Genomic DNA, 21,537 nt, shown 5'->3' on the forward strand with positions numbered 1-21,537 from the left:
AACTCATTGTATAATGTGCACTGACAGATAAAACGCGTTTCTTCAGTGTGCACTGCTCCTAAGAGCCTGTTCCCAGCTCGTTCACCTATATTGCTAATTTGGGCACAAAATGTTCTAGTAACCAAGAGAAGATACGGAGGTGCCTTCGTATTACGAGAGACCTCGTATACATACAAAACTATATGCAATAACATTGATAAAAGAGATAGAAAAAAGTAACACACCTCAACCTAATGATTATGAAAACATCACGAATAAAAACATGGATGTTGTATGCAACAACTACGAGGAATAGGAACACGTTCAAATGTAAAATGTTGGGAGCAGGTATACAAACTTTATCACGAAAACGGACCTCACAACACTGCAAACGTATTTTCAACAACGTAATAGAATTTGGTTCGGATCTAGAAAGAAACACACAAAATTATCTTGATATCAAACAACTTCGATTCCACGTTGTTAATAGTTCGGTTAGAGAACATTTTAGTGGTGTCTTTTTTCAGTTTGAGTCCGTTTCGGTGAGTCTATTTCCAATTTAAATACGTTTCAAAGGTGTTCTCTCAAGTTCAGAACTTTCAGAGTCATTTCAGCAGCCCTTTTGAATTATTTGAAGCCACTTCAGTTGTGCCGATTACAGTTTGAAGTTTCAACTGTGCAGTGCCGCCAATGTTCTCCATATCATCCAAGGTACGCGTGTTGAGTTTTCTAGTAGTTCATAACTTCGTACAGCTCAGCTTGTATTTAATAAATAAATATAAATACTGAATATGTCTCTAATACTTAAGTATTAATAAACGCTGCAATTTTTGTCAATGTTGTCTACTCTTCTTAGCCATCTGTGCAATTTTTCAAATGTGCCCTCATCGCTAGGGGTCTTGTATTAGTAGCTCCCTCCAATCTATTCATTTTCATTGGAAAAGGCTAAAAAATATTAGTAAGGTAAAAGAACAACGTCTTCACTTGACTAGTAACTTTGGAAACTGGAGATGACGAAACATGTCGGCTCCTGTAGGTTTTTTAATTTTATAATTGTTTACCTCTTGTAAAATAAAATTACTTACAGTTTCCAAAGTTACTAGTCAAGTGAAGACGTTGTTCTTTTACCTTACTAATATGAGCGCACCGCCCGTTTTTCAGTGATATGTGTCATGACTAAAGTTCGCCAAAAATTAACTTAATAAGTTCGGTCTATGAGTCTCTGAAGAACGTGTTAACCAACAATGTTGCCTGCAGTGTGAACAAGATGCTACACAAAAAATTAAGAGAGGACGGCTGGGCGGTGAAGTAAACAACACCGGTGTGGACCCATCTCCGTCCGTCCGAGAAGAACAAGCACAAGTCCTCACGATGCGATGGTTGACTGCGGTTCAGGACGAACCATTTAAACATGGCTAGAGATTACAATGATGCCAATGAAAAGAAATAGAGAGGTACTAAAGCACGGAATGTCTAAAATCTCAAAATGTTCATTCAAATTTGAAATTGGACAAGAATTAATTGAAATTGAAAAAGGACAACATTCTCCAGCTCCACCCATATTTGAAAAATCAAACTCTTTGTCAAGGTTTTCCATTTATTCTGATGGAACCCGGTTTTTCTCGGTCAAATGTAAAGTTTTTTCAAGTTTTCCTCTTGGCGGTAAAACAACCTTGAGTCCAGCAAGTTACTTTACATCTAACTGTAATAAATTAAGTCATTAAATGTGATGTAATGCGGTATGCCATATGTACACAGAAAAAAATACAAACAAATCTACAAACAATTAACAAAAAAATTTGAGCAATTTTGTATAAATACCAAAGGAACTCGTATTTAAACAGCCTTGAGTCCAACAAGTTACTTTACATCTAACTGTAATAAATTAAGTCATTAAATGTGATGTAATGCGGTATGCCCTATGTACACAGAAAAAAATACAAACAAATCTACAAACAATTAACAAAAAAATTTGAGCAATTTTGTATAAATACCAAAGGAACTCGTAATCGTAATAAGATCCAGTGGGGCCTGTTCCACGAACGAGAACGACTCTGTAATTCTGTATCTTTTACTTCTTCTCCTCGCGCAGAAAACATTGGCAAATGGTGATTATAATATTTCTTTCAGAATGAAGAGTGAGGAGTAGGGAATGCCGAATTGTCCGTGGAATAAGACCCTTATTGTAGTGAATCTGAAAATACTCGTATTTAGAAGAAATACATAATATATTGTAGGAATAACCTCGACAGTCTAAATAAACATTTATACTTAGGTACTGTAAAAATGACTGGAGATAATCATAAACAATTTGTAGGAACAAATGGTAAAAGCAGCATTGCAAAAGTATGTTCTATTTACCATTTCACTTAAATACAGGTTAAGTTAAGTTGACATGAACACAAATAAATTTACACATTAATAAGACGGTGTTTGTCTGGTGAATTTGAAAGGGTTCATTTCAGCATTGAAAGTTGTGTTGACTGCTTCCATTACTTCGGTTCAATGGTCCATAAGCTTTTGTAAAAGAAAGTTTCTGACAGATGTTTGGACATGATTAATGAAATAATTTTGCTGACAGTTTAACAAATTGTGATTCTTTGAAGCAATTTTTAGAAAACTGCAATGCTCTTGATTTGAAACTGGAGATCTTTGTTATGTCTTTTGGATGACCATCAAACAAAAGGATACTCTATCGAAAATAATTTCAGATGCTTCCATAATGAAAGCATTGATTAATCAGTTCCTTAATTGACTTGTCGATGCACAGCACGACCGCTGTCTCTCCGACTAGATGTTCAATCCATCTGAAAGTAAACTAGATCACCTGTCCCGATCTCGTATCAAAATCATTACATACAGGTTATGACTAACTTGCTGCCGTTTGATTTATGACTATGTTCCCTTTCCGACACGGTGTGGTTAAATCTTTTAATTACGTTTTTATGACATGCAAAATGACCACTGGACACTTGTATATAGCTTGCAACACAATTGCATACATGATATCTTCCTGCTTCACCAAATGTTGGAGCTGCAAGATATAATCTTTTTTTTTCTAGATTGGATTAGATTTAAAGCTAAGATTAAAAGTGGGATCAGTTGATTGGTTACAAACATTAGAAAACCGGGTGGCATATGAAGTCAGTGGAAGTTGTGCACCAAAGCAAGTGATTTGCTTTTCAATTTTCCTCAAAGCTTTATTGCTATTAAAACCCTCATTCAAAATTTTGCTCAATAGCAAAATACCCTCAATGGATAGGCGCTTCCGCGCTAAATAGTGATGGAAAATGTATTGTTATAAATGTTTATTGTTCTTCCATCTCCAATTGATATCAAATAAACATAAACTTAACCCACGGGTTGCTTCCAATTTCCATAGACCAAGCTATATCCCGACCATATCGCCACATGTGTTCTTGGAATGACATAAACGATGAGATCACAAACTATTTATTGTTAAAACTTCAATTTCAGTACTCGAGTCTGAAATCATAATGGTCAAAGTAAATTGGCCATTTTTATAGCAATAAAAAAATACCAGCTTCTATCAAATTCTAGGAATGTTCAATATTTAAAAACATAGACAGTTCCAAATAATCCAAATTGAAGCCGAAGTTGCAAAAGACCTCACAAATTCTCTGAAAACGGCTGCGAATGCGAATGCAATAAAAAAATACCAGCTTCTATCAAATTCTAGGAATGTTCAATATTTAAAAAACATAGACAGTTCCAAATAATCCAAATTGAAGCCGAAGTTGCAAAAGACCTCACAAATTCTCTGAAAACGGCTGCGAATGCGAACACACTGATGATGAGTCGAATTCTTTGAACACAAAAATCCGAAATTGGATCAGTGTTCATATAACGCGGTTTCACAAGACCTCAGACACAGACGCTCATGGTGGAACAAAGCCGATCTGAACCGTCTGACTAGTGGAATTCCCATGCACAATCATTTAACCCTGATCTCCAGACATGACGTGAGTGCATGGGATACAACGTGGATACTGCCATCTATTCAGCTGTCCACCCACTGCAAGGAAAACACATATGGAAAATTAATTAGATGTTTATCGTCAGTATACAGGAAAATAATCATTGACAAACGAATTGTATTGATTCTGAGATCTGTCTACTGACTGGTGTTCAATAAAAAGAATCGCCTCGTCTGTTCATTTGCAAATATTTCAAGTAAAACTTGCAACTCCTCTGTTCCGGATCAACCCAGATCGCAAAGGGTTAACGAAACATAATGTAATGACGGGTCATTAATAAATTATTGTTTCTGAGATGTAATGGAAGAGTTGCATGATGCATTTTTTATGAGAACAGAGTAAACCAGTTGCCTTATTTTATCAATGGAATATTTTCAGCAGGGAACTCCGCTGGATTTTGATCTCCGTGACCTCAATATGTGGTTGACCCTGTCCGGGGAGTAGGGCTGGCAGGAGCGGTTGGCGAAAAATCCCCGGCTTTGTTACCAAACCCTGAGGATCCCCTGGAGCTGAATCTGGTTCGCGACTTCCCGGCGTCCTGGCAGAATGGTCGGGTTTGATAAAATGGTCGAACTGATGCCGACATGACTCATTGTGCTGCATACATCGGTGGTCGCGCGTGTGAAACGATTCCACGTTAGATCCATAATGCCGTAGAAACCGGGAAGTGTGTGAACGAAATCGTTGAAACGGTCCCTAATCTAGTGTATCTAAGGAACCAGCTGATTTCCCACGTTGTTAATAATTCGGTTAGAGAACATTTTAGTGGTGTCTTTTTTTTTCAGTTTGAGTCCGTTTCGGTGAGTCTACTTCCAATTTAAATACGTTTCAAAGGTGTTCTCTCAAGTTCAGAGCTTTCAGAGTCATTTCAGCAGCCCTTTTGAATTTGAACTATTTGAAGCCGCTTCAGTTGTGCCGATTCCAGTTTGAAGTTTCAACTGTGCAGTGCCGCTTATGTTCTCCATATCATCCAAGGTACGCGTGTTGAGTTTTCTAGTAGTTCATAACTTCGTACAGCTCAGCTTGTATTAATAAATAAATATAAATACTGAATATGTCTCTAAAAAGTATTAATAAACGCTGCAATTTTTGTCAATGTTGTCTACTCTTCTTAGCCATCTGTGCAATTTTTCAAATGTGCCCTCATCGCTAGTTCGTTTGATGTACGATATGCAACGAGTGTCGTGTGAAATTGTTGTAGGTTCATAATCAAACTGGAAATCAATCAAACAAAATTCCATTCCGCTCAAGTAATGCAATTAAAATAGCGAAACAGGGCCAAACAATGTAGGGTGTGGGATTTATTGACAACACAAATTTATTGGCAATATGTTGGAACTGTTTGTGGTAGTATTTCGTAACTTGTTGAATAGCATCAACAACTGAGGAATGCACCAGCAAAAATTAAGTTGCGAATCGAGTCCTCACATATCTGTGCCAAGCTTACAACTGAATTCAAAATTCGGAGCAAGTAGAACCTATTAAGGTAAAGATATAGTCACACAAGAGACCCCAAACGACACAAAACAGCAATAAAAATCATACATATGTACGTCTATGAAAACGACTCTTTTGTTTTTAGTCCGTCCTTCCTTTATTATTACAATAGTAATAAAAAGGTATAAGGGACGGACTATTGTATTCGCTTCGGTGTCTACGAGCACTAACAATTACCCTAGTGTCTCAGTAAACGGTGGGCTTACAGAATGACCACTGACCATTATCTAGACTTCGGATGTAGACCTCTTTGGCCCTTTCCTGAAAGCTACTTTACAACTTTTACACTTAACATTTTGCAATATTTTGACGTCACCGTAACTCACCGACGTTAAGCAATGTTTTTAAAGGTTTTGCTTTGGTAATATTTTGTCAAAGTAACTTTACAACTTTTCCACTTTGAATTTCGCAATATTTTGAAGTTACAGCAAAATATTATAATGGTTATGCAATGTTTTTAAAGGTTTTGCTTTCTTAATATAATGTCATTAGTGTCATTACATAATATTACAAAAGAATGTTGTATGTAAATAGTTCTTTCCACGGGAGGGCCTGATCCCTCATGTCAATAGAACTCGGTTCAATCTTATACATTTTTCATATAGGTACTAACATCATCGAAAAGAATGCGTGTTTACTGTCGAGCAAAGTACGGTATGTGTGGGATCGCATACGTTCACAACTCTAGTTTACGCACAAGCTCACTTGATGTAATAGGCCTCAAAAAGCAGGTACTTTGAGTTTGATAAGCTTTCATTTTCATCTATGAGATCATAGCTTAGAATAATCTTGATATTTTTGACTATTTGTTTATCAGATTCAAATATTTGCTCGTCAGAGTCAAATACCATGTGTTTTCCAGACCTGTAAACATTGTAGAACCAGCATGAACCGTAAAATATTTCCTGACCCCCATCTGATAAAGCTTCCATTGAATGAAAAGGTTTGTTTGCCTTGCATCGACCGGCTATTTATAATGACCACCAACCCAATAGCTACCTAATTAGATGGCTGATTTTTATCAGACATTTATAAATAAATTAATGGCACACTGTCATTAATAATTAATGGCAATTATTCATAGCTACCTAATTAGATGGCTGATTTTTATCAGACATTTATAAATAAATTAATGGCACACTCTCATTAATAATTAATGGCAATTATTAACTCTTGTAATTAAGGTAATGAATTGACTAAAATCTAAACTGCCCATCTAAAGATTTGATAAGAACCGTAGGAAATTGCATTTGTTTCTTCTCGAAGTTGCAAGGGTCTTTCTCCTGAATGAGCTTTTCCTTCCATCATTTCTTTCACTGAGAGCCTTTAGGATTAGGTACATTCAGGAATATTTTTACTAAAAGCCTCTTGATAATCAATTATTCTACTTAAAAAGTATACCTACATACCTGTAGCGCGTACGAAATATGCTGAAGTAATTTGGATTTTGGAGCTTACAATCAGAGCTATAGACCTTTAACAATGGCTGACTAATGGACAAAGATCTTTACGAGCTTCATGCCAGAATCTGAAACATTGCAATAGTAGAGTAGATAAACTGTAAGAATGTCCAAGTACGAAATGAAAGGACTACGGTCTTGTATTAGTAGCTCCCTCCAACCTATTCATTTTCATTAGAAAAGGCTAAAAAAGGAAATAATAAAAAGATGAAGAATGCAGCAAATCTGAAATTCTCTTCACTTGTCCTCCCTCTCATGTTGATCCAAAATCAAATGGTTCCCTATGATGTGTTTATTTATTGTTAAGAAATAAGAACATTAAACAATACAATAAAGAGTAAGGAGGAGAGGTATAAAGATATGTAGGTATAGAGGGAGTACATGGTATCAGTATTATGATTGTTCAACACTCAACGTTCAGTATTAAATTAGTTGTATTACACAAAGTATTCAACATCTCTCAACAAGCGTTCTCGATAAAAAATATAAAAGAGTTAATTTTATTAAAATATTAATTTACTACGACAGCAAAAAATTGAGTGATAAATAATTTTAAAAGTAATTTGAGCATTAAATCAAAATATTCATCAAAGTTCAAAGAGTATTTTACTGGTAAAGTTTAAGTACTCATCTATTATTTATTTATTAACGTTAAATTTCGACATAAAATAATAGAAAAATTGTATAAATAAATACAAATTTAATAATTTCAAATTGTGAAGGAAAAAAATATTTCGAGCCGTATTTCCCACTACAAAACTCAAGTTTAAATTTACAAAGAGTTGGAAATATTTTTTTAAGAAGAGTGATTAAGTGCTTTTACCTAAAAACAAGGAAAATTACAAGAGTGAACCAAAGTGTCGTGGAAATAGTAAAGAAAAGAAGACATAAGAAACCTAATTCATATAAATTAATAGATATAAAGAAAGACATCGTTAATTTTTTTGGAATCGGTTCAAAATACATTGTAATTCGTGTCAGCATCATTTCGGAATTAATTGAAATTGTAAATTTTATTTTCTTTGCATTTTTTCGTTATTAAATTTGACGTGTATTTTCAAGTTGAACATTATTAATAAAATAAAATTCGAGTTCCGTCTTCCAAATTCTAAAATCCAGTTGCAGGATACAGATCACAACCATCTGAACAGAAATCAAAAACACTAACAACGTTCGGCTAATCTGTTCCACTAATACTTCGAAACCTTTTATTTTGAACTTGATTTTTTTTTTTTTTTTTTAATTTAGAGGACATCGAGACAACTCAGAGATAGAAAGAACAATCAATTTACCAATAATTTTTCCGGGTGGAAAAAAAAGTTGATTCATGGGATTCTGAGGTCTTATGTGTCAAACTAAAAGAAATGAGAAGATTCTAGCTGTTCGAGATAAAATGATTATGTTGAATGAGGTAATCGTTGAACAATCTAACAGCACTTATCTGCAATTAAAACAATTAGAAATTCAAATCTTGCGGAAATCACCAGCCGAGCTAAAAATAGACGCCTAAAGACCACTTACTAAATACCAAGATCATAATATTATGATCGATGACTATGGAAAAGTTTTTGTCGACTAAAAATAGACATTTTTCCAAGAAAATGTGGTTATGAATAGAATTGAAAGAAAGATCCAAACCAGCACGCGTGACAAGTTATTGAATAAGCAATAAAACTAATAGTTCAACAATCATTATCCAACCAAATGGTCGTTCTTTGTACCGCCAAAGTGTGTGACTTCTAGGAAAATATGTATAGGAATGATCCGAATACAAATTCCAACCAAAGGGTCGTTCTTTGTACCGCCAAAGTGTGTGACTTCTAGGAAAATATGTATAGGAATGATCCGAATACAAATGGATTCAAGGAAGGTCCTAATAATATGGAGAGCAGCATTCTTTGCAAACGTTTTTGATCTTTGAAAAATATATACGACTATCAGCTAGTTGCAAATATCTTCTGAAGTACTAAATAGGTGAATAGTTCTTGCAAATGATTCAAGGAAGGTCCTAATACTATAGAGAGCAGCATTCTTTTTCAACGACGTTTTTGATCTTTGAAAAATATATACGACTATCAGCTAGTTGCAAATATCTTCTGAAGTACTAAATAGGTGAATAGTTCTTTCAAAGCTACCCCAAAAATAAAGGAAACCCTTGAGCAAAATCATGGCGGGACTCGAACTTAGAACCTCAGGCGCACAATCTTATGTTTGTACTGTACACAATTGATCAATACTATGGAGAGCAGCATTGTTTGCAAACGTTTTTGATCTTTGAAAAATATATACGACTATCAGCTAGTTGAAAATATCTTCTGAAGTACTAAATAGGTGAAGCTCTTTCATTCTTTCAAAGCTACCCCAAAATTAAAGGAAACCCTTGAGCAAAATCATGGCGGGACTCGAACTTAGAACCTCAGGCGCACAATCTTATGTTTGTACTGTACACAATTGATGTAAATAAATGAGGTCTGTTTAAACTGTTGGCATAATGGGACTTTTTAGTCTTAGCCGACAGTATAAATAAGGTATATTAAATAAAATAAATAAACATTCAAAATTCACTTTTTTAAAGAAAAACTATTGGTCAAAATGTTTAAGTTTATATTTATACTGAGTAACTACAATTATTACATAATAAAATAGTAGTAATTGTTTTTTGGCGCGCTTTTGCTTAGCAAAAATTGGCATTTAATAACTTATCATACCTGAATTTCTGTGACTTTAACATTTGCATTTATTTTACTGTGCATCGTTTTCTGTATAGTTGTTAATCAATTTTACATCCTCTAATTGTTATTTCGTATTTTTAATTTTAAGTGCATTTCTGTGATTTTAATTGTAAGGAAGCCTCAATTTATACATCTAGTCTTTTATACAAAAGTAAGTAAAATTTTATCTTTGTTTTTTATACCTCACTTTCAACTTTTTCAACAAATCTGGTTTGTATCAAATGCATGCCGTTTTTTTTTTTCTTCTTCTTCTTCTTCTTCTTCTTTTTAAATTATTTTGTCTAGAGAAACTGAATTTGCTTCCATTTACTTGTACCTACTGCCGTTAAGATCTTGTTTATGATATCGTCTTTGTAATAATTATCATCATATCCATTTGCTAAATTTTACCGAAATCAGAGTGAACTATTTATAAGCAACAAGAGGCTTGGTCTCATTTTGGTAAGGATGTCACAAAACGCCTGCTTACAATTTTAGAAATATAGTTGCATCATCCACAGTCACGACCTGAATAACTTGATGCCCTCCACAGTAGATCTATCCACAGAACCAAGTTGCCAGTTGCCGACTAGCATGTCCATTACATTACAACTCGTTTTTCGATAAATTCAATACTTGCCTACCTACTTCAGATTAAGGGGAAACTGATAATCGAACGAAATCTCCTAATTTGGGCTTAATTACAATCAGTTGCCGACTAGCATGTCCATTACATTACAACTCGTTCTTCGATAAATTCAATACTTGCCTACCTACTTCAGATTAAGGGGAAACTGATAATCGAACGAAATCTCCTAATTTGGGCTTAATTACAACCTGTTTAAACTGTTGGCATAATGGGACTTTTTAGTCTTAGCCGACAGTATAAATAAGGTATATTAAATAAAATGAATTTAAAAAAAAATCTGTTATACGCACAAAGCTACGCAGGTTTACATTATCCTGGCATTTTACATTTAACATTATAAAAGTTTTTGTGACGTACCTGCCTACCTATTACTAATTACTACCAATTACCAATACTACGTTTATAACTTGGTCTCATAATATTGCTTTAGGATTGACATTTTTCCCCTTTTTTCTCAAGAGTATTTCAATTATTTTTTATGAATTCTGATGAAATTTCAAGTAATTAAATAATTTTAATGGGTGTGTATCTACTTTGATTTATTATACAGGGTGTAGACATGAACATTTGGACAGGATTAACCAGAAAAGAACCACCCATAAGGGGTTTCTTCTTAATGATGTCCATTTATTTCAATTTATTAATTAAAAACTGAGACATTCTCCAAAAAGTGTAGACACACCAACTTGAAATCCAAAATAATTTTAGCAAAGCAATGGTCAATAGCGAACTCTTTAAAAATATGGTAGAAAATGACTCCGAAAATATGGAAACTGTGCGCCCAGCTCAATTTTCTCGGATTCAAGCAAAAACTGTCCAAGCAATAACTCTACTAGACACTTATGGAAACCTATTATTTTTCGACAAGAAAAAAACGACGACATTATTAGTTTTAATGAAACCCGGCAATGGCAAAACCAAGCTGTCTAGCTTGGAAACATATTTCACTCGTTGGGACAATTAAAATTTATTAATATTACATGTCACTGGGGTGCTCTTCTATTCGAAATTAAAACAAAAGATATACGTTTCTCTTGTCATAACAAATGTGTATCACTTTCGCTAGGTTGAATATACTATGTTGAGTGTCTTTGTTGTGTGTTTATTTCGTCTACAAGAGTTCATGGTTCATGTCTGTTTGAAGACCATTCCCTTTTCGTGTTCTGGTTTGTGCGATTGCTTCTTATTCTTAGTGGAAAATTCAACCCGTAAGTAAAACCTATTCGTAAGAGCCTAGTTTTGTTGTCAAAAACAAGTAGTGTCCTCATGTAAACTCTTCAACTGGAGCCTTCTGTGATTCCATTTCCACTTATCGTGTGAGCTCTGCAAACATGATTACAAGTAGGAAGCCACTCACTAATCACGGATAAACAAGAATGACGTCTAAACTACACAGTGAGGTGTCCACAAGTGTAAATAGAAGTGTTTTCTCTAGAATTTCTCGAGTGTTCGTAGTGAAGACACGATCTTAGCTCTTGCTAACTCTAACATTTCAACTTTTCATGGCATAACCGCTAATTATCGCTGTATTGGTAACGCCAAGGCTAACCGATCGTCGTGATCAAATGGTTTTGTCTTCTGATCATGATCTCTGGGTGATCTATTGTTCGGAGCGGCAACTTTGCGATTTCCTCGTGTAATCTGGTTTTACCAACGTATTGTGACGTATTTGCTAACCTTTTCAAAATGCTCACAATAATTACGGGTATCTATAATTAATGTCGTGATCAAATGGTTTTGTCTTCTGATCATGATCTCTGGGTGATCTATTGTTCGAAGCGGCAACATTGCGATTTCCTCGTGTAATCTGGTTTTACCAACGTATTGTGACGTATTTGCTAACCTTTTCAAAATGCTCACAATAAATACGGGTATAATTAAAATAAAATGCTCACTACTTGAGACTGTTCTCGTGTTAGCTTTGATGACGTCATTGTTTTACGGATGTGTTGGCGTTTAATGACATCACAATACCCGGTGAACGTGTCCCATCCCAGTTTCGCAAAGAATTGCCTTCCCGGGATGCAGTTCTCATACCCTGTAGAATAGAATACACCTTGTTTATCCTGCAAGAATGAGACTGAAAAGTTCCTTTACTCCCGCAGTTTAAACAAGGTCTTATACATTTCATAGGTAAAGTTTACAAATAAGTATAATAAAACCTCCTGTACCACATTTGAGCACCGTGACCTCCTTCATAGAAATATCCAAATTGGATACATCATTATTCAAATCAGATGGAATAATCATAAAAGTTCAGATTTATATGCTAAGTAAAGATGGTGCTAATTTGATGAGCTAATTCCTCAGGCAACAAGGATTGCCTTCCCGGGATGCAGTTCTCATACCCTGTAGAATAGAATATACCTTGTTTATCTTGCCAGAATGAGACTGAAAAGTTCCTTTACGCCCGCAGTCTAAACAAGGTCTTATATATTTCATAGGTAAAGTTTACAAATAAATATAATAAAACCTCCTGTACCACATTTGAGCACCATGACCTCCTTCATAGAAATATCCAAATTGAATACATCATTTATTTAAATCAGATGGAATAATCATAAAAGTTCAGATTTATATGCTAAGTAAAGATGGTGCTAATTTGATGAGCTAATTCCTCAGGCAACAAGTTCAGTTGTGGATAGGACAAAGTCCCTACAAAAGAACAAAAAGCAGACCAGATCACCGGGTAAGATACACTCTCAGGAGCTGAAACTATTTCATGTCCGTACTAACACATAAATTCCTACGAACAAACTCACTCTTGGACGTTGTTTGAACGCTCTGTGTGTAAACTGTAATAGGCAATATGTTATAATAAACCTATGCAGCACATTTACATTTATTAGCTCGGTAATTTAACGAATGACATTTACGCATTTCGTCTACAAGAGTTCATGTCTGTTTGAAGACCATTCCCTTTTCGTGTTCTGGTTTGTGCGATTGCTTCTTATTCTTAGTGGAAAATTCAACCCGTAAGTTTTAGTTCATTATTTTCTTCTTTTTCTTTGCTGGCTTTCCCCTCACTTCTTCAATAACCCAACCCAATACCCATGTAAGAACACGACTTTGTTGAGTTTACTCGAGATTCTATGGGAAGATTATTTGAAGACGTCCTGCACCGGAGCGACTAGAGGCCGTATCCATGCTTTTCATCAAGATGGAGCTATGGTTAATTCTTCCAAAGAGTATCTCACTCATGATGACTACCATGAATACTATGGCAAGTCCCATGTTACCGCGATCAGTACCATGGACAGTACCCCAAAGGCGCTTACGCTCAGGTGTACTCTTCGGGATAGTCTTTTTCCAGTATGCCTTTTCTCTCTGCCCAGAATCGGGCAGTCTTCTTTCAACCGTATGACTTTTCCTTTACAATGCCGAGAGCCTCGACCAACGTTACAGACAACTCGGTTTTAAGTCCTCGTCTGGGATGACATTGAATGAAACGTCAGTCCAAATACCAGATTGAGACGTGAAACCAGTTATCTCGAGAGCCAGGTGGGATGGCTAGAAAGAAGCTTGGTGAAATCCACCATTAGTCTTTTTCCGAATTTTTGTAGGCAACGTAATTTAAATGAGATTGTTCGCACTACCATACGACACGATTTTTCCGTACTACAAGTGGGAAAGGGATCTACTGAACTCTACTTGTATGTGATCTATTGGCAACTGGTAGTCCGAGAACTTTTCCCTCAGTCTGATATTGAAATGTTCCAGATCTATGCGGATGCTACCCTGGTGTTTCCTCTCCTGGTGGCAGAGACATTTGCCAGACATTTGAACTCGATGACACCATCATGAATGACATTGGAGGAAGAGCCGAGGAGGTCAATGACCCAGAGATAAGGTCAATGACCTATGAGAAGTGGAGATCAGGTCAGTGACCTTATGGAGAGGAGGCGAAGAAGAAAAAATGCCAGAAAAGGTCAGAATATCTACATATATTTATATAAAAGGGAAATATGGACGGGTCATGTATGTATGTGATCATCAGTGGCACCATGAAGAATCTGTTGTCACATTATTATAAACAGATAAACTGACTATTTTCAATCGTTCTGAAACCAAAGACTCCCACAAATATTGGTATCTAGTGAGGCTGAGAACATTACAAAGTCACTTCCCCAATTCTGTGTACCACGTCCCTTTTCCTTTTATGTAAGAACTAACCTTCACATGAAGAAAGTGTGTTGTTAATTTTACGTGTCGTCACCTTGTTTACTTCCTTGGTGGCGGCGGTATTATTGGGAATTGGGCGTCTCAATCTGTCTTGTAAATCTATCCCGAGACACATCCCCTTGTCTTCTGAGCCTTGGATTCATGGGGCAAAATGTTCCCAGGGATCATCCTTCCTGAAAGTATAACATATTTGAATAAATAAAGACATTACTGTAAAAACATTGCCGTCTTCAGTCAACCTGGTTAGGACACTTACATGAGCACTTGACTTATGTAATAGTAGGTACAACATTCTACTTCGACACATAAAATTAATCTTTTGGACACGAAAAAAAACGTGTTGTTTAATTCAGTGCAAAATCGGCTTCTCTGAAGCGGGAACAAAAAACATAAAAAAATCACCTCCCGTCAAGATTTTTAGCACAAATTAAAGCTTCATCTGCTAAAACGGTGAGGGGGAGGGTGTTTAATATTAATGGAGTGTCAAATAATTATTAGGAGCAAAAAAACATGACTGTCACAAAACATAAGCACCTAGATCTACACGAAGAACACATTATGGTAACATAAAAACTATATTAATCAATCTATTAACATGATACTAATGCTCAAAATTTGTCATTCGGAGGGTTATAATATTTTGTTTAATTTTTTTCGTGTTTCTTTTAATATTTTTGGCGATGCTTCAAGCGTAACCTAAATTCAAATTTAATGATAAAACATCACAGAAAGTATACTTGAAGTTGGTTGTTCGGTAAAAGAAAAGGGTGGTTCCTGCCTTGACACGAGTAGAGATCTTATCCTGACGTACGTTTTTGTTAAAATTTCCCATTTTGTGGATATGAACGACTCTGTAGAAGTTTACACAGCAGAGGTTTTTTTGCTTTTGGCGAGAATTAATTGAAGAAATATTCCTAGCAGACTTTGAGACGCTGCTTAGCAACGCGGGAGGTATCCACTTAATAGAAGTACCTGCCTGTCACAGCAAACCATAAAACCATACGAGTTGTATTTAACAACTTCATTTACATACAAGTTCGCAACATCTTGAAAGAACCCGAATACAAAGTCAACGTTGAGCTGGAAAAGAATTCGGTTCATAAATATGAAGGAGTGGTTATGGTCGGATTGAAAAAAAGACGTCATGAGATGCATGTTACCTGCTGAGTTCAAAAATGTCAACCAAGTTCCACAGATGTCCTGTACAAAAGTACAGAAAAATAGGATCATCTCCATGTGTTTCTGGCTGGATCTGTTGCCCATTCAATTGAGACGTGAGGCGTCTTGAGTCCGTGAGTAATTTTTCGGATCGTGTGAAATGATTTCACGTTTTTTTTGCGATGTTACGATTTCACGTTTTTTTTGCGATCGATGCTATGATTAATTAGTTATTATTGACTGAGGTCAATGTATGAAAAGGTTATTCACGCTGCATGAGTGTGCGGTTTTTGTTGGTGCATTCAAATGGGCTGGCGATCGATGCTATGATTAGTTAGTTATTATTGACTGAGGTCAATGTATGAAAAGGTTATTCACGCTGCATGAGTGTGCGGTTTTTGTTGGTGCATTCAAATGGGCTGATTCAGATTATGTGGTGTCTTGATATGGATAGAGATGAAGGGAAACTCAAAAGCCTGACTCAGTACTTGAAAATGTCTGTATTAGGCCCGCATAGAGATGAAGGTAAACTCAAAAGCCTGACTCAGTACTTGAAAATGTCTGTATTGGGCCCGCCACACAAAAAAATAGTCGGAACAGAAGCAGAATTCCTTGGCCACAATCTTCTCGTGTTTTTCCTCATCTGTGTTTTTCCACCGAAAAAGTGGAATTTGTTTTTCTCTCACCTTGATCGGTGTGTTTTCAAAAAAAATGGTCGGAACAGAAGCGGAATTCCTTGGCCACAATCTTCTCGTGTTTTTCATCTGTGTTTTTCCACCGAAAAAGTGGAATTTGTTTTTCTCTCACCTTGATCGGTGTGTTTTCTCTTGTTGTACTTGAACTATCGCGCGTCAGACTTGACGCGATGTGTCAAGTATGGTGGCTGTCAATCAAGAGCCCATGACATCAGAAGGGGGGAGGGTACACTTGAAATTCTGTGCCAAACTTGTTTTGTTTGGGTGCACGCGTTACAGGTGACGTAAGTAGAAAGAAAAAGTCTGTTTCTTAGACAGCGGTGCGCGGCGACAGCACGTTGATGCACCGATGGATCACTGACGGCAACGTTTCGGTTTGGTATCCGGTGACCATCTAGACAATCGCGATTTGCTTACTTTTCTCGGCCCCACTCAGGCTGGGTAAGGTCAATGTGAAAAAGCAAGTAGCTGAAACCCCGAATGGAGGGCGAAACCCCGTCAGACCGATGGATCGCTGACGGCAACGTTTCGGTACTTTCGGTTTGGTATCGGGATATCAAACGTTTCGGTTTGGTATCCGGTGACCATCTGGACAATCGCGATCTGTTTACTTTTCTCGGCCCCACTCAGGCTGGGTAAGGTCAATGTGAAAAAGCAAGTAGCTGAAACCCCGAATGGAGGGCGAAACCCCGTCACTAAAAGCTTCAGCAAAAAGCTTCAGCAGTAAAGTTGTACAGTGATGTTAAAGCTCTATTAACAGACAAAAACCTTCGTCACGTGACTTGGGCAAAGTACTTGAATCTGACAGACTGATAGTACAAGTACCTACACACTTGCTCACTGCTCAGTGTTCTAACCTAACTTTGGGAAATGGGTCTTGACCCGCATAATTATGATGTACCTATATATTCAGTATATTCCATGTCCTTGTTGGGAATGACCTTACTAAGAGCCAGTTATGATCAGGGCACTAATAACAAGAGAGTTCACATTGCAGCCAGGGAAATGTGAGGGGAAAGAGAAAGTGACACTATGGAGTCAATGGAGTGTGTGGATCAATATGGTTGAGGAGGGTATTAAAGTTCATTTTGAGATAAAAACAAAAATGACGGGGGACTCAACTTTCAACCACAAAGAGGTACCAAACCGCAGAATTTCAAGTGTTCTGACATCGAAAATAATTTGAAATTTTTGACACCAACATTACGGACGCACTTATTTCCTCTCAGCCGCGTGCTCCCAAATGCACTAAACATGTTCACACCATAGACTTCACATGAAGAAAGTGTGTTGTTAATTTTACGTGTCGTCACCTTGTTTACTTCCTTGGTTGTACAGTGACTTTAAAGCTCTATTAACAGACAAAAACCTTCGTCACGTGACTTAGGCAAAGTACCTACTTGAATCTACTTGAATCTGACAGACTGATAGTACAAGTACCTACACACTTGCTCACTGCTCAGTGTTCTAACCTAACTTAGGGAAATGGGTCTCGACCCGCATAATTATGATGTACCTATATTCAATATATTCCATGTCCTTGTTGGGAATGACCTTACTAAGAGCCAGTTATGATCAGGGCACTAATAACAAGAGAGTTTCCATTACAACCAGGGAAATGCGAGGGGAAAGAGAAAGTGACACTATGGAGTCAATGAAGTGTGTGCATCAATATGGTTGAGGAGGGTATTGAAGTTCATTTTGAGATAAAAACAAAAATGACGGGGGACTCAACTTTCAACCACAAAGAGGTACCAAACCGCAGAATTTCAAGTATTCTTTTATTCGGCTACTTTCATAGCTCTATTTGAGCACAATTGTATTTGACAGTAATTTTCTTAATGATTTTACAGTAATGTCAAGTAGCGGCAAATTGTCAAGATTTCATTAAATTAGGCACATCAGACACCATGCCTGGCAGGAAATGACTCATTGCACGATAAATTATTCTTATTATTATTTTAATTAAAAGCAATATTTCAAATCTATAGGCGGTGCTAATAAAGTAAACAGCACCGTCTCGAGACAGACAGAGTCTAAACAAAGTTAATTGCGGGACTAGATGAGAATTTGAACATCATTCAAGATTTCATTAAATTAGGCACAGCAGACACCATGCCTGACAGGAAATGACTCATTGCACGATAAATTATTCTTATTATTATTTTAATTAAAAGCAATATTTCAAATCTATAGACGGTACTAATAAAGTAAACAGCACCGTCTCGAGACAGACAGAGTCTAAACAAAGTTAATTGCGGGACTAGATGAGAATTTGAACATCAGGGAGCATGATGTAATCATGTTTCAAATGATAGGGAAATGCTGTTCACATCGCGAAATTACCGAGAATCATTCTGAATGAAAACGTCCGAAATCTGACCCGCTGCCAACTGTACGATTTGGCAGAAACCCGCGCTAATGTTGCATGTGTGAAAAACGCGCCCTCCTCCATCACCCTTACCGCTGGGGAGTTCTTTGTCTGTTTATTAATTCACTTGTTATACCAACTGCCAAAAAATATCAGCGAGAAGTGTTTTTTTCTTCCAAACGAGAAAAGAGAAACATCATGTTGTGATAGGACACGATAAGAGAAACATGAACACCTCTGGGGAGTTCTTTATCTGTTTATTAATTCACTTGTTATACCAACTGCCAAAAAAATATCAGCGAGAAGTGTTTTTTTCTTCCAAACGAGAAAAAAGAGAAACATCATGTTGTGATAGGACACGATAAGAGAAACATGAACAAGATTCGAGAGAACGGAAGCACGATGGATGAAAACTAAGAGATCTTATCCTGACGTACGTTTTTGTTAAAATTTTCCATTTGGTGGATATGAACGACTCTGTAGAAGTTTACACAGCAGAGGTTTTTGAATTAATTGAAGAAATATTCCAAGCAGACTTTAAGACGCTAGTTAGCAACGCGGGAGGTATCCACTTAATAGAAGTACCTGCCTGTCACAGCAAACCATAAAACCATACGAGTTGTATTTAACAACTTCATGAAAACTAAACTGTCCATGAATTTGAGATGAAGTCATTGGTCGATGAACACACAACAGATCAAGTGTCTGGTCAACAAGCTGGACCATGTTGCTTGTAATTATCAGCCTGGTCCAATGTACTATATTTCCTTGCTTGAAAGTCGAGTCTCATCTGGAGATATCCAAATTCCAAATGGATTCCCAACTATTTTATTGACAAGAATCGCTGGCCTTACAGTTTTCTTACAAAAATCTCCAAGAGTTTTTTTCTGCTAGCAACTAGCAACCCAGAGGTTTTTCACCTTGTATCAACTCAGGTGAGACAAATTTACAAACATTCCCAGGGTTAATAGCCGAGAAATATCAGTCTCTATTTTTCGACTAATTGTTGGTTGAAGAACAATAGGAGTGAATTGTTTACCTTATGTAAGCAAGAGCTCTGTGTGTGTTCCATACTGTCCCGTCTAACTTGGACGAATTCAGCTGGACAGTTAAATTTCCTATTACCCAAGTATTTAGGTAATTCCTCAAAATTATTGGGTCGTTACTATGAGACCTTAGCAGTTACAGTTCCCTCTATCAAACCTCTTAAGGTGGATTTCAGCAATATTTTTTCAGTCCCTACAAGGCCTGTTGAGTTCCATTTGATTTGTATAAGCAAAACAAGGCTGTTGAGCTCACAGGCTGTTAGGCACTAAAAGTAAGATTGGTGAAACCCACCTTTAGTCTGATTGGGGCCGGGAACGTTCTCCTGACGTTGATCTGGTTCACCCACTATATTTTACTCCGGCGACATTCAGTCTGGGCCGAGATAATGGCGTAGACACGAACGTCAACAAGGTATTTGACTCCACTCCTCTGTGTTTTTGCACTCTGTTCTCCTGACGTTGATCTGGTTCACCCACTATATTTTACGCCGGCGACATCCAGTCTGGGCCGAGATAATGGCGTAGACACGAACGTCAACAAGGTATTTGACTCCACTCCTCTGTGTTTTTGCACTCGACCACGACTTGGCACCGTACTGAATTCAAATAGACCTACTTATCAGAGGAGGACATTGGCAGAGGAAAAAAACAGACACGGAACGATGAACATACCCGATGAACGGTGTCCATCGGTGTTGAAAAAAGGAGAAAACAACGACAAATAAGAACAATAAAATAAAATAAAATGAAACGGTGTTGAAAAAAGGAGAAAACAACGACAAATAAGAACAATAAAATAAAATAAAATGAAAATTCATAAATGCAATTTTCTGTTTGCATTTCATATTCAAAGTGGCAGCGCTTTGCCTCGCCAAATAATGTTTTAGGTATGCAGCAATCTGCAGCTCTATCGTTACTCGTTAGCCTTACTCCCTCGGCCTAAGACTATCAAATTGCTGAGCTATGAAGTTACAACTTTTGTCAACAAATGTGACAGATTAAGATTTTGCGACTTTCAATAAGTCAATTCCATGTCCGTGAGTATGAGTCTCACAAATGCAGAAAATAGCAAAAAAAAAGTCAATAGATCTCGTTGACTTGTAAAAGAGCCTTTAATATAAACCGTGGTGACAATTCCATGTCCATGAGTATGAGTCTCACAAATGCAGAAAATAGAAAAAAAAAGTCAATAGATCTCGTTGACTTGTAAAAGAGCCTTTAATATAAACCGTGCAACAGCCCCCTACATCAATGTTTTATTAAAAATTAAAATAAAATGCTCACTACTTGAGACTGTTCTCGTGTTAGCTTTGATGACGTCATTGTTTTACGGATGTGTTGGCCTATAATTAAAATAAAATGCTCACTACTTGAGACTGTTCTCGTGTTAGCTTTGATGACGTCATTGTTTTATGGATGTGTTGGCGTTTAATGACATCACAATACCCGGTGAACGTGTCCCATCCCAGTTTCGCAAAGATTGCTAAAAGTTTTCTCAACGTGGCGAAATATATCAAATCATGATAAAATAGAGTACACAAACATTTTTTATTTTGCACCAAATCTGATGTTATCACTTGAGAAAAGACGTAGAAACAATCAAAAACATGAAAATAAACAACGTCACACTACTCACAATGGCATGAGATTAGTCACTGATTTTGACGAGATATTTCAATCTCTATCAAATGTTTTGTGTGGAGCGTCCTAGATTTCCTAGCAGGTAATACATCTCTGGCCTGATTACCAGAAGCGACAAAAGTTAGAATGAATATGCTGAACATGGACAAA

The 21,537-nt window shown here is 36.6% G+C and overlaps 1 protein-coding gene and 1 long non-coding RNA gene across 4 annotated transcripts in view; one reads left to right on the top strand and one right to left on the bottom strand.

Annotated features, from left to right (window-relative positions):
- The window catches only part of LOC103514417 (ion transport peptide-like), a 58,580-nt gene that overhangs the window by 14,316 nt on the left and 22,727 nt on the right, over nt 1–21,537 (top strand). Inside the window, exon 1 of one of the 3 annotated variants that reach the window (XM_026827393.1) lies at nt 9,487–9,817. The exons of the other annotated variants lie outside the window; for them this stretch is intronic. The gene's annotated coding sequence lies outside the window, so the exon portion shown is untranslated. Of the gene's footprint in view, nt 1–9,486; nt 9,818–21,537 lie in introns of those variants that run through there. 3 annotated transcript variants of the gene reach the window in all.
- LOC103514416 overlaps nt 1–21,537 on the bottom strand; it is a 78,150-nt gene that overhangs the window by 11,880 nt on the left and 44,733 nt on the right. The window contains exons 3-4 of the long non-coding RNA XR_003392933.1: nt 14,511–14,649; nt 6,884–7,002 (exon numbers count right to left, since the gene is read on the bottom strand). This is a non-coding gene — a long non-coding RNA (uncharacterized LOC103514416). The remainder of the gene's footprint in view (nt 1–6,883; nt 7,003–14,510; nt 14,650–21,537) is intronic.

The sequence above is a fragment of the Diaphorina citri genome, unplaced genomic scaffold, assembly GCF_000475195.1.
Source record: "Diaphorina citri unplaced genomic scaffold, Diaci psyllid genome assembly version 1.1 scaffold1137, whole genome shotgun sequence".
NCBI lineage: Eukaryota > Metazoa > Arthropoda > Insecta > Hemiptera > Psyllidae > Diaphorina > Diaphorina citri.